The 11,701-nt window shown below is 42.7% G+C and overlaps 1 non-coding gene across 1 annotated transcript; it reads left to right on the top strand.

Annotated features, from left to right (window-relative positions):
* Positions 1 to 402: 402 nt before the first annotated feature.
* trnak-cuu (transfer RNA lysine (anticodon CUU)) lies at positions 403 to 475 on the top strand. Its single transcript has one exon. It is a non-coding gene; the product is annotated as a tRNA-Lys (tRNA).
* Positions 476 to 11,701: the final 11,226 nt, after the last annotated feature.

An 11,701-nucleotide genomic window follows, 5' to 3' on the forward strand; every position in this document is an offset into this window, starting at 1 on the left:
CTGAAGGAAATACAAATAAGTTTGCCGAGTGACTGTTAAATTTTAATAAATTTTTATACAACCGTAGAATCAGCAGAAAAACAGGATATTCAGCCCATAGCACCTGATAAATATCCCATAGTACAAGAGTAAGGAAGTCTTGCTACAATTGTACAGGGCTCTGGTGAGACCACACCTGGAGTACTGCACACAGTGTTGGTCTCCTTATCTGAGGAAGGATACACTTGCCTGGGAGGTGGTACAACGGAGGTTGACCAGATTGATTCCTGGGATGAGAAGACTGTCTTATGGTGAGAGATTGTGTCGAATATGCCGATACTCTCTGGAGTTCAGAAGAAAGAGAGGTGATCTCATTGAAACGGACAATATTCTGAAGGGGATTGACAGGATAGCTGTTGAGAAACCCGGCTAGCTCAGTCGGTAGAACATGAGACTCTTAATCTCAGGTTCGTGGGTTCGAGCCCCACGTTGGGCGATTAATTTTCCTTAAATCTTATGTTGTTTTCACGGGGAAACATTATTAATGAACCTATAATCTTCTTTTGCACAATGAAAGAAATGCGAACTGAGGGAGAGTTGATAATTTAATCATTTGTTCTGTGCTCTGCATAAGAACACAAGAACCAGGAGCTGGAGTCGGACATTTGGCCCTTCGAGCCTGCCTTCTTTTGCACTGAAACAACTTATAACCGTGTTTTTCAATTAGCAATGCCAGATATTTCGAGGGCACATTTCAATGCTTCACAAAACCATTGCATTCGCGACAGCCACCCGGGATCGAGGCTGTTTCTGAAGTTACTTTGATATTACCGTTTGTCGTTGATGTGGAGTAATTTTATGAAGTTCGATGGATGTCCCAATGCACTTCAGAGTGGTGTCAAAACAAATGAGTTTGTAATTAAATACAATTAATGTCAGGAGTGGGTTTCAAACCCATGCCTCAAGAGGAAACTGCAACACAGCACCTTAGACCGCTCGGCCATCCTGACTGGTGAATGAAATAGTTGCAAATTATTACTCTGGAAAGTTTCAGACCAGGCGCTTGTTCAGTGTTGCTGGAAGGCCCAGTGACCGGGATATCCTCTCCTCCGGGGTTTTCCTGAGCGTGTGCTCGGTGTACGGGGAGCTTTCGCCCGGGTCTGAGGCAGCTTGCATCATGCGACAATGTGACCCGGACTGCTTTTGTTCAATTTTATCGCACACAAGTTTTTATTTCAAAAATAATTTTTCTGCCTGGGATCAAACTGAGGTCATTTCGCGTGTGAGACAAACATGATAACCACTACACTACAGAAACTACTGCTTAGCTCAGTGCCCAGAGAGAAGTGTTCAGCAACAAGCTGAAATGCTCAATCCCTCTCTCTGCAAAAAGTTCCTTTTACAAACATTTCTCTGACCGGAACTGCACAAATCAAAAATGTTCTCCTTTCCCTGTGATTAAGCTCCCCAATTTCCTCCTTTGTAATTTTCTGGACAAGGACAAGGACTGAAAGTGCTTTGCGATCAGAAAATTGGCGGAACCGCTGTGGATAATGACAGGACTTTTGATGGTTGACGCCATCTATGTGAATTGCTCTGCATCAATAATTAGCAGAGCGTAAAGAGGGGAAACTGACATTATGGATGAGAAAAGGCCGAGCTAAATTGTAATGTTGGAGATGATTTTGTTGTTTTGGGAAAAGTTTACAATTTTTTGCTGTGGTTGGTTCCATGGTGTAATGGTGAGCACTCTGGATTCTGAATCCAGTGATTCAAGTTCAAATCTCGGTGGATCTGAATTCATGTTGCCCCAGCTGCTGAAAATTTGGGATCAACAAGTGAAAGACACCTGGTGCTGGTGGCCAGTTTTGTTGCCTTTGTCAATGAGGCTTGATCAACAAGTCTCGTTGTCAAATCATGTGCTCAACCGACAATTACCTGTTACAAACGAGTTTGTTGTCGAATGCTGCCTTTATCTGCAGAGCAGAAAGAGGGAAAACTGACACATCCTGTGAAGATGCCCCACTTTCGAACATTCATTTGATGAATATTGTCGAAACTCACACTGATGATGCCGATGATTGCCCCCACAATGCCAACAGGTTGAAATCTGGATCGAAGCAGTTGGCGGGCTCTGAGCAACGGCAGGTTTCGTGTCAGCAGCTCTGCCCGAAAACGGCGCCATCTTGTTTACTTGCCGTGGAACTCTGACTCATCGATAATATCTGCCTCAAATTATCATCCGTCGTCATGCAAGCCTGGGCAATTGCGATGGCCTTTTTCAAATCCAGCATCTCTGCAGCCAACAGCTTCCTGAGGATCGCATCATGGCTGATGTCCAGCACGAAGACATCACGCAGCATGTCCTCCAGCACGTTCCTGAACTTGCACGGCTCAGCAAGACGTCGCAGGTCAGCAATAAATCCAGACACATCCTCACCCTCAGCACGAACATGTGTGTAGAAACGGTAGCGTGATATGATGATCCCCTCTGTGGCTTCAGATGGTTACCCACCAACCTACACAATTCTTCATACACTTTTTCCACCGAAAGTATAGGCGAGAGAAGATTCTTTATGAGGCCGTACATTTTCAGACCACAAACGGTGAGGAGAATTGCCCTGTGCTTAACTGTGTAGGTCTCTGCCTCCATGCTGTTGGCCACAAAATACTGATCCAGGCGGTTGACAAAATCTGCCCAATCCTCACCCTTCACAAATCTCTCCAGGATTTCCAATGTGCCCGTTGTGCATGCGAAGGGTCTTAAATTACCTCGTCGCCAATTGTAATGACTCAAGTGTCTTGTTGCTGTAAACTCACTCAGGTGCAACCTGATCCATCTTTATTCCAGCCCGAGAGTGTCTGTGTGACAAAGACACCCAGCTTAGAAACAGATGACCAAGCACGCATGCCACATGTGTAAACCCCGATGACCTCCGACTGCGGCGCCCTCTGATGTCTGGTGACCCCCAAGCATTAATATGTATCAAACCCTCGAGCCTATTCCTCCAGTCAATGAGATTGTGGCTGATCTGTGTCCTCACGCCTTGGCTCCATATCCCGTAATACCCTTGGCTAGAAAACCTTCGTCTACCTCTGATTTAAAATTATTCATTGAGATAGCATCTGCTGCATTTTGTGGGAGAGAGCTCCTCACTTCTACCACCCTTTGAGTGAAGAAGTGTTTCCCAACGTTTCTCCCGAATGGCCAGATTGGGATTTTAAGGTTGTGTTCCCTTGTCTTAGAGTCCTCCGCCAGCGGAAAGTGTGTCTCTCCATGTACCCTTCAATTCCTTTCCAAGTCCAATACACCCAATGAAATCGCTCCCTAACCTGCTGTATTCCAACGACCAGAAGCCTAGTTTATTTAATCTATCCTCACAGTTTAACACGGAGCCCTGGTAACATTCTCCACGGCCAATATATCATTTCTAAGGTGCGGTGCCCAGAACTGTGCACAATACTGCAGATATGATGTAATCAGGGCTTTTTATAGTTTAGTAATACATTCTCTTCTTTATATTCCAGCACTGTAGATCTAAAGACTAAAATTATTTTAGCCTTTGTGAATATATTTTGCACCTGACTACTATATTTTAGTGTATGTATATGGGCCCCTAAATCTACCCACGGCTCCCAGCTTTATACCACTCAAAAAATAATCGATCTATTTCTCTCAGGTTCAAAATGGATGAAGTCACGCTTGTGTGTTTTATAATCCATCTGCCACAGCCTTGTTCGCTCACTTAATCTATCAATTTATCTTTGTAATGTTGTGCCTATATCTACACTACTTACTATATCTACATGACTTACTTTGTACCATCGGCAAACTTGGATATTTGGCTCTCTGTAATGTTGTCCATGTCATTAATAAATAGAGTGAATAGTTGATCCTCCAGCACAGATCCTTGTGGGACACCACTAGTTCGACATTCCAATTCGAATATATTCACATTATCCCTACTCCCTGTCTATGACCATCTAAACAATCTTCTAACCACTCCAATAATTTGCCTTCAATTTCACTCATTTTAGCGAACAGTCTCTTTTGTGGAACCTTGTGCATTTCGCAGCCACCGACTCCTTCCCTTTCCCTGCCACATGTCTGAGGCTGAACCAAATTGTTTGCAACCTTGGTGCAATATTGGACCCTGAGGTGAGCTTCTGACCACATATCCGTGGCATCACTAAGACTGCCTATTTCCAGCTCCATTACATCACCTGACCCTGCTCCTGCTTCAGGTCATCTGCTGCTGAAATCCTCATCCATGCATTTGTTACCTCGAGACTTGCCGTGGCTGGCTTCCACGGTGTACCTTATGTAAACGTGAGGTCATCCAAGACTCTGCTGCCCATGCCCTAACACAGAATAAGTCTCATTCACCCATCACCACTGTGCTCACTGACCGACATTGTTTCCTGCTTAAGCAATGCCTTGATTTGAAAATTATATTCCTTAATTTCTCAAACCCCTCCATGGTGGCGCTCCTCCCTATCTCTGTAATTTCCTCCAGCCCCACAACTCCGCAAGATATCTGCGCTCCCCATACTGGCCCCTTGAGCATCCCCGATTTTAATGACAATTGTAACTGCCCTATTAAATAAAGGAGGAAGACAGAAAGCAGTAAACTATGGATCAGTTATGTTGGAGTCCAATATTAAGTAAGTAGTATCAGGCCATTTAGAGAACATAATATAATCAAACAGAGTCAGCATGGTTTTATACAAGTGAAATCGTGTTTGACAAATTTGCTATAGAGTTCTTTGAGGATGCAACGAGCAGGGTGGTTAACGGGGAACAAGTAGATGTAATGTATTTGGATTTCCAGGGAACATGTGATAAGCTGCCACATAGAAGGTTACTGCACAAGATAAGTGATTGGGGGTTGGGGGTCATATATTAACATGGATAGACTATTGGCTAACTAACACATAACAGAGAGGTGGCAAACTGTAACTCGTGGGGTGCCACAGAGATCAGTGTTTGTCCTCAATTATTTACCATCTATATCAATTACTTTGATGAACGGACTGGGTGTACTGTCGCCAAATTTGCTGAGGATACAAAGATAGGTGGGAAAAAAAGTTGTGAGGAGGATGCAAATAATATGCAAAACTATATAGATAGGTTAAGATCCGGGGGTTAATATGCATGGAAAAAACATAGCATGCAGGAAGACAAATGGAATGTTAGTCTTTATTGCAAGGGGGATGGAGGATAAAAGTAGGGAAGTCCTGCTTCAACTGTACAGGGCATTGGTGAGACCACACCTGGAGTACTGCGTGCAGGTTGGTCTCCTTATTTAAGGAGGGATATATTGCATTGGAGGCATTTCAGTGGAGGTGCATGAGGTTGATTGCTGAGATGAAGGGGTTGCCTTATGAAGAAATATTGAGCTGGTTGGGCATATACTCATTGGCTTTTGGAGGCATGAGATGTGATCTTACTGAAAATTATAACATTCTGAGGGGGCTTGACACGGATGATACAGTTAGGACGTTTCCACTCGAGGGGGAATCTCGAACCCGAGGCATAGTTCCAGAATAAGGGGTTGCCCATTTAATACGGTGTGAGGATGAATTTATTCTCTCAGATGGTCATGAATCTTTGGAACTCTTGTACCCAGACAGCTCTGTCGGGTCGGCCATTGAATATATTTAAGGTGGAGTTAGATGAATATTTGAATGAAAACCATGTCAAGGGATATGGAAAGTGGGCAGGGAAGTGGAGTTGAGGCCAAGAGCAGATCAGCCATCATACTTTTTAATGGCGGAGTAGGCTCGAGGGGCAAAATTGCTCCGATTTCTTGTGTTCTCATGTATAAAGCCTGGCGTCCCATATGCTTTGCTAACTGCTTTATTAGCCTATCCGACACCTTCAAAGATTTGTGCACAAACACTGCCAGATCTGTCTGTTCTTGCGCCCCCTTTAAAATTGTACCATTGAGTTTGTACGGTCTCTCTTCATTCTTGCTACAACACGTATCACCTTACAATTCTCTGCACTGAATTCCATCGGCCCTTTGTCCACGCATGCCACCAGCCAGTCTATGTCTTCTTGAAGTCTATTGCTACCTTCCTCATTTTTCGCCACGCTTCCAAGTTTCGTGCATTCGGCAAATTGTAAACTTGCGCCCTGCTCCCCCAAGTCCAATTCATTCATGTCTATCAAAGCCAGTAATGGTCCGAGTACTGAACCTTGGACGTTACTGTACACGCTCCGCCAGTCCGAAACACCGCCATTCACCACAACTCCCTGCTTGTTGTCCCTTTGCCAATAATGTATCCATGCTGCCCTTTTATCCCACGTCATTCAATGTTGTTAACATGCCTCGTATGTGGTACGTCATCAAACGGCAGCTCATGGTTATCATATTGCTCAGTTAGTCACAAATTAAGGATATTCTTGTTTTATTTATCCGCGGAATATGGGTGTCGTTGTAAGTTGGACATTTATTGCCCATCACGGATTGCCCTTTCAGAGGTGATGGTGAGCCACATTTTTGAACCTCTGCCGTCCGTGTGGTGATGGTCCTCCCACAGTGCTGTTAGGGAGGGAGTTCCACGATTTTGACCCAGCGACAATGAAGGAATGCCGATATATTTCTAAGTCAGAATGGTGTGTGACTTGGGTGGGAACCTTGAGGCGCTGATATTACTATGCACCTGCTGCCCTTGACCTTCTGGGTGTTAGAGGTGGCAGATTTGGGAGGTGCTGTCGCAGAAACAAAATAGATGAATTACTAGTGCAAACAGAACTTAATAGGTTTGATCGAACAGACATTACAGAGACATGGTTGCAAAGTGACCACAGTTGGGAACTAAATATTCAATTATATTTAACTTTTAGAAGAGATAGGCGAAATGAAAAAGGAGGAGGGATATCTGATAATGAAGACATTAGCGAAAGGCTCTTAGCTCTAAAAACCAAGAAGTAGAATCAGTTTGGGTGGTGCAAAGAAACAGCAAGAGGCAGAAGCCTTTGCTGGGAGTTGTTTATAGGACCTCGAACAGAAGTGGTAATGTAGGGCACAGTATAACTCCACAAAATTAGAGGTGCGTGTAACGAGGGAAATACAGAAATCCTGGGGGAGATTAACCGACATATCGGCTGAGCAAACCAAACTTGCAATAATAGTGTGAAGGACGAATTCATGGAATGTGTACAAGATGGTTTTCGAAATCATACGTTATGGCACCAACTGGAGAACAGGCCATTTTGGATCGAGTATTGTGCAATGAGAAAGAGTTAATTAATAACCTTGTAATAAAGCGGCTCTTGGGGATGAGTGACCATAATATGATATAATTTTACATTAAGTTTGAAATTGATTTATTTAAATCTGAAACAAGGGTCTTGAATCTAAACAAAGAAACTATGTATACATGAGGGGAGAGATGGCTAAGTTAGATTGGAAAACTACGTTAAAATGTCTGACGATAGACAAGCAATGGCCAACATTTAAGGAATTAATACATAATTTACAATAATCATACATTCATTTAAGGCACACAAGCCCCACAAGAAAAGTGCTCCAACCGTGGCTAACAAGAGAAGTTTAAATTAGTATTAAATCGAAGGAAGAGGCTTATAATTTTTCCAAATAGAGCAGTAAGCCGGAGGATTGAGAGGATTTCAGAATTTAGCAAAGGAGGACCAAGAAATTGAAAAGGAAAGGGAAAATAAAAAATGAGAGACTAAAAGCTTCGACAGGTATGTAAAAAGGAAACGATTAGCCAAAGTCAATGTGGGCCCCCTACAGGCTGAGACAGGATAAATTATAATGGGGAATAAGGGAACGGAGGAGAAATTAAAGAAATAGTTTGTGTATGTCTTCATGGAAGAAGACACAAAAAACCTCCAGGAAATAATGGAGTACCAAGGGTCTAGTGAGTATTAGGATCTGAAAGAAATTAGTATTAGTAAAAAAAAGAAGTACTGGAGAAATTAATGGGACTGAAATCCAATAAATCCCCTGGACCTGACGGCCTACATCCTAGGGTGTCGAAAGTGGTGGCTATAGCGATAGTGGATGCATTGGTTGTCATCTTCCACAATTCCATAGATTCTATAACGGTTCCCGCAGACTGCAAGGTAACGAATATAACCCTGCTATTTAATAAATGAGGGAGTGAGAAAATGGGGAACTACAGATCAGTTAGCCTGATATCAGTAGTATGGAAAATGCTATAATCTGTCATTAGCTATTCATAATCTCTATCAATGATTTGGATGAGGGGACCAGGTGTGGTATGTCCAAGTTTGCTGATGACACAAAGCTAGTTGGGGATGTAAGTTGTGAGGAGGATGCAAAGAGACTTGAAGTGAATGTAGAGGGCAAGAACCACGGCAAATGGAATAACATGTGGAGAAATGTGAAGTTCTCCACTTTGGTAGGAAAAATAGAAAAGCAGAATATTTTTTAAATGGTGAGAGATGGGGAAATGTTGGTGATCAGACGGATCTGGGTGTCCCTGTGCACCAATCACTGAACGTTAATATGCAGGTACAGCAAGCAATTAGGAAAGCAAATGGAATGTCGGCCATTATTATAAAAGGATTTGCGGTAAAGATGTCTTACTGTAATTATGTAGGGCCTTGTTGAGACCAAACCTGGACTCCTGTGTATAATTTTGATCTTACCTAAGGAAGGATATACAGGGCACAGAGGGCATGCAACGAAGGTTCACCAGACTGAGTCCTGGGATGGAGGCAGAAGGGGAGATTAGGTCCTATGAGGAGAGATTGAGTAGAATAGGCCTATATTTTCTAAAGTTTAGAAGAGTGAGGTGGTCTCATTGAAACGTACGAAACTCTGACAGGGCTTGACAAGGTAGATGCAGGGAGGATGTTTCCCCTGGTTGGGGAGTCTAGAGCCAGGGGTTGCAGTCTTGGAATAAGGTGTTGGCCACTTAGGATTGAGATGAGGATACATGTCTTCATTCAGAGGGTGGGCAATATTGTGAATTCCCTACCCCAGAAGCTGAGCCTGCTCAGTCGTTGAGTATATTGAAGACAGAGATCGATAGATTTGTGCATATTAAGGGATCAATGGATATGGGGATAGAATAGGAAGGTGTTGAGGTCGATGATCAGCCATGATGTTATTGAATGAAACAGTAGGCTCGAGGGACCGAATGGCCTACTCCAGCTCCTATTTCTTATGTTCATATGTTTGTTACAGACTTTAAGCACAGAGTTCCTGTGCGGAATGGGGAAGTGAACAAAGGTTGCGCAGGTTGGGCCTATACTCACTGGAGTTTAGACGAATGAGAGGTGATCTTATTGAAACCGAAGATTCTATGGGGGCTTGACAGGTTAGATGCAGAGAGGATGTTTCCCCTAGTGGAGTAATCTAGAACTCGGAGACATAGTTTCAGAATAATGGGTCACACATTTAAAACAGAGGTGAGAAGGATTTTCTTCTCGAAGAGGGTCGTGAGTCTCTCAACCACATAGAGCTTTTGAGGCTGGGCCATTGAATATATTTAAGGTGGAGATAGACAGATTTTTGAATGGCAGGGGAGTCGAGGGTTATGGGAGCAGGCATAAAATTGGAGTTGAGGCCAAGATCAGATAAGCCACGATCTTATTGAATGGCAGAGCAGGCTCGAGGGGGCGATTGGCCGACTCCTGCTCCTATTTCTTATGTTCTTATATGGAGACCAGCAGAAATCCCCACTGGGAGCACATGTCCATCTAATCTCCTTTTAAAGTTGATTAGTTTTGATTGGCTTTCTGGAAAATAATTTTCTACCATTTTGAACTTCAACCCACATCTACACGACTGGGTCATTGATTACATCATCAGCACCAGTGATGTCGTCAGCTGGGACAGTGGGCTTTTGAAATAAAGTTATTGGCTGCTTGCAAATACAACAGTTAAACCTTGTGTTTGACCATGAAGACGTGTGGATATCTGATCGGAATATATGGAATTAAGGACAGTAAAGTAAACGGGATATATGAAAATGTATAAGCCATGGAAGAATAGCTGGGAGAATGTCAGATTGCAAATAGTGCAACATCAGCACAGCTAACAGTCTGTCTCAAGGTTTCAAGTCACTACTCCTGCCAATGACATATAATTGTAACATGAAATAAATCTGCAGAATTGCAAGGTCTCAGTTAATAGTCACACCATTAGATTGAAACATTTAGAGGCAATGCTTGAGCTTTCAAGAAGAACATCTCATATAGATTGACTAATGAGTGGCTGAGTTAGACTGTCAATCCATTTGTATTTTGTTATCTGATTTCAAAACTGTATAACTGTTAACGCTTTATGATGTAACTTCACCTATCCATAGGGAGTGTGTACGCTCTATCCAGAGAGTATATCTTCTGTCTGATAGGTCTTACTGGCCGGTAATAAAGACTGCTTTATTCAAAGCACAAGAGGTATTCGACTCAGTAATTTTACTGAACCAGATTGAGGTAAAAGAATCCAGGAATTTACATTTGGTGTCAGAAGTGGGATCTCAACGGACGACTGCCGAAAACTTGCGAATTAAGAGCCAGACTAGCCTTGGACGAGACGAGGGGAAAGTGGCCACTGGAGTGAGTATGATTTCAATACTGCTCCAGTTTCCCTCGGTTTCAAAAGTCTGAGGAAAGTTTAGCCACTCGCTGGTTCTCAGGTAGTGTCTGAACGAGATCCAGGACAATCTGGTGAATACCTTTCAAACTTAGAATAGGGATAGAGATAGGGAAATTGCGCGTTGACGCAAACCAAGCGGCGACTTGGAAAGATAGGTTATAGTTAGAGCTAGATAGGGATCGATGATCAATCATGGATCCAAAAATTAATAGGAAAGAAAAGAGACTCTTGTGAATGTCTGTTTAAATGAGAAATGCTTCTGTGATTTTTACTGTAAAAAAAAAGCCGGGGAGTTGTGGTTTGTGTTATCTCAAACAGAATGAAAGTTTGTTTTAACCCTTAGTAGTGTTGTCCTGTATATGGGACGTTTAAGAGTGTGAACCTTATTGAATAACGTATATTCGGATGATACGTTACGGAGCCAGGAAATGCACAAAGGATAGATTTGTTAAAAAAAAAGAAAAAATTACATGGTCCCGGTGGTTAAAAAAAAAAGAAAAACTTGTTGAAAGAAAACATTCAGAGAAGGCACAGCAAAACAACTGAGATGGATTCAAAAGGATTTAAAAAAAAATTATATTAAATAACACGACCTTGAGGTTGGAACAATTGAGATAACGAAAAGCAGTCCACAGCCTACGTGCCAGACTTCTCTCTAGTTATAAAAAAAGTTACGTACTAAATAGGTGCTGAAAGAAAAAAATGTTCTGAGATTTTAAATTATGAAAAAAATTCCACTGCAGTAAAAAAACAAATCACTCCTGTCCAGTTGGCAGATAAACTCCATTAAATTAGGGCTTTCATTGACTGATTGAATATAAACTGCGCAGTAACGCGAAAGGATAGCGAAATTTGGAGACTGAAAGAAATTAATTGAGGCTCATAAGAGATCAAAATTAGAAAATTAGGCTCACAGGGAATAAAATGGGGATTTAAATAGAGGATAGGTGTTCAACTCAGATACGACGTCGACCTTGTATATCACTTGGCCCGCCTAGGCTCTGATTGAATTAAAAAAAAAAACCCCGCAGCAACTCGGAAGGTAGGGCCGACGCGAACGCGCAGCGGCGCAGACGCACAAACAACGCGAGACGCGCAGCGGCGCGAGCGTGCGGCCG

Source organism: Pristiophorus japonicus, unplaced genomic scaffold (genome assembly GCF_044704955.1).
Source record: "Pristiophorus japonicus isolate sPriJap1 unplaced genomic scaffold, sPriJap1.hap1 HAP1_SCAFFOLD_70, whole genome shotgun sequence".
NCBI classification, from domain to species: domain Eukaryota; kingdom Metazoa; phylum Chordata; class Chondrichthyes; family Pristiophoridae; genus Pristiophorus; species Pristiophorus japonicus.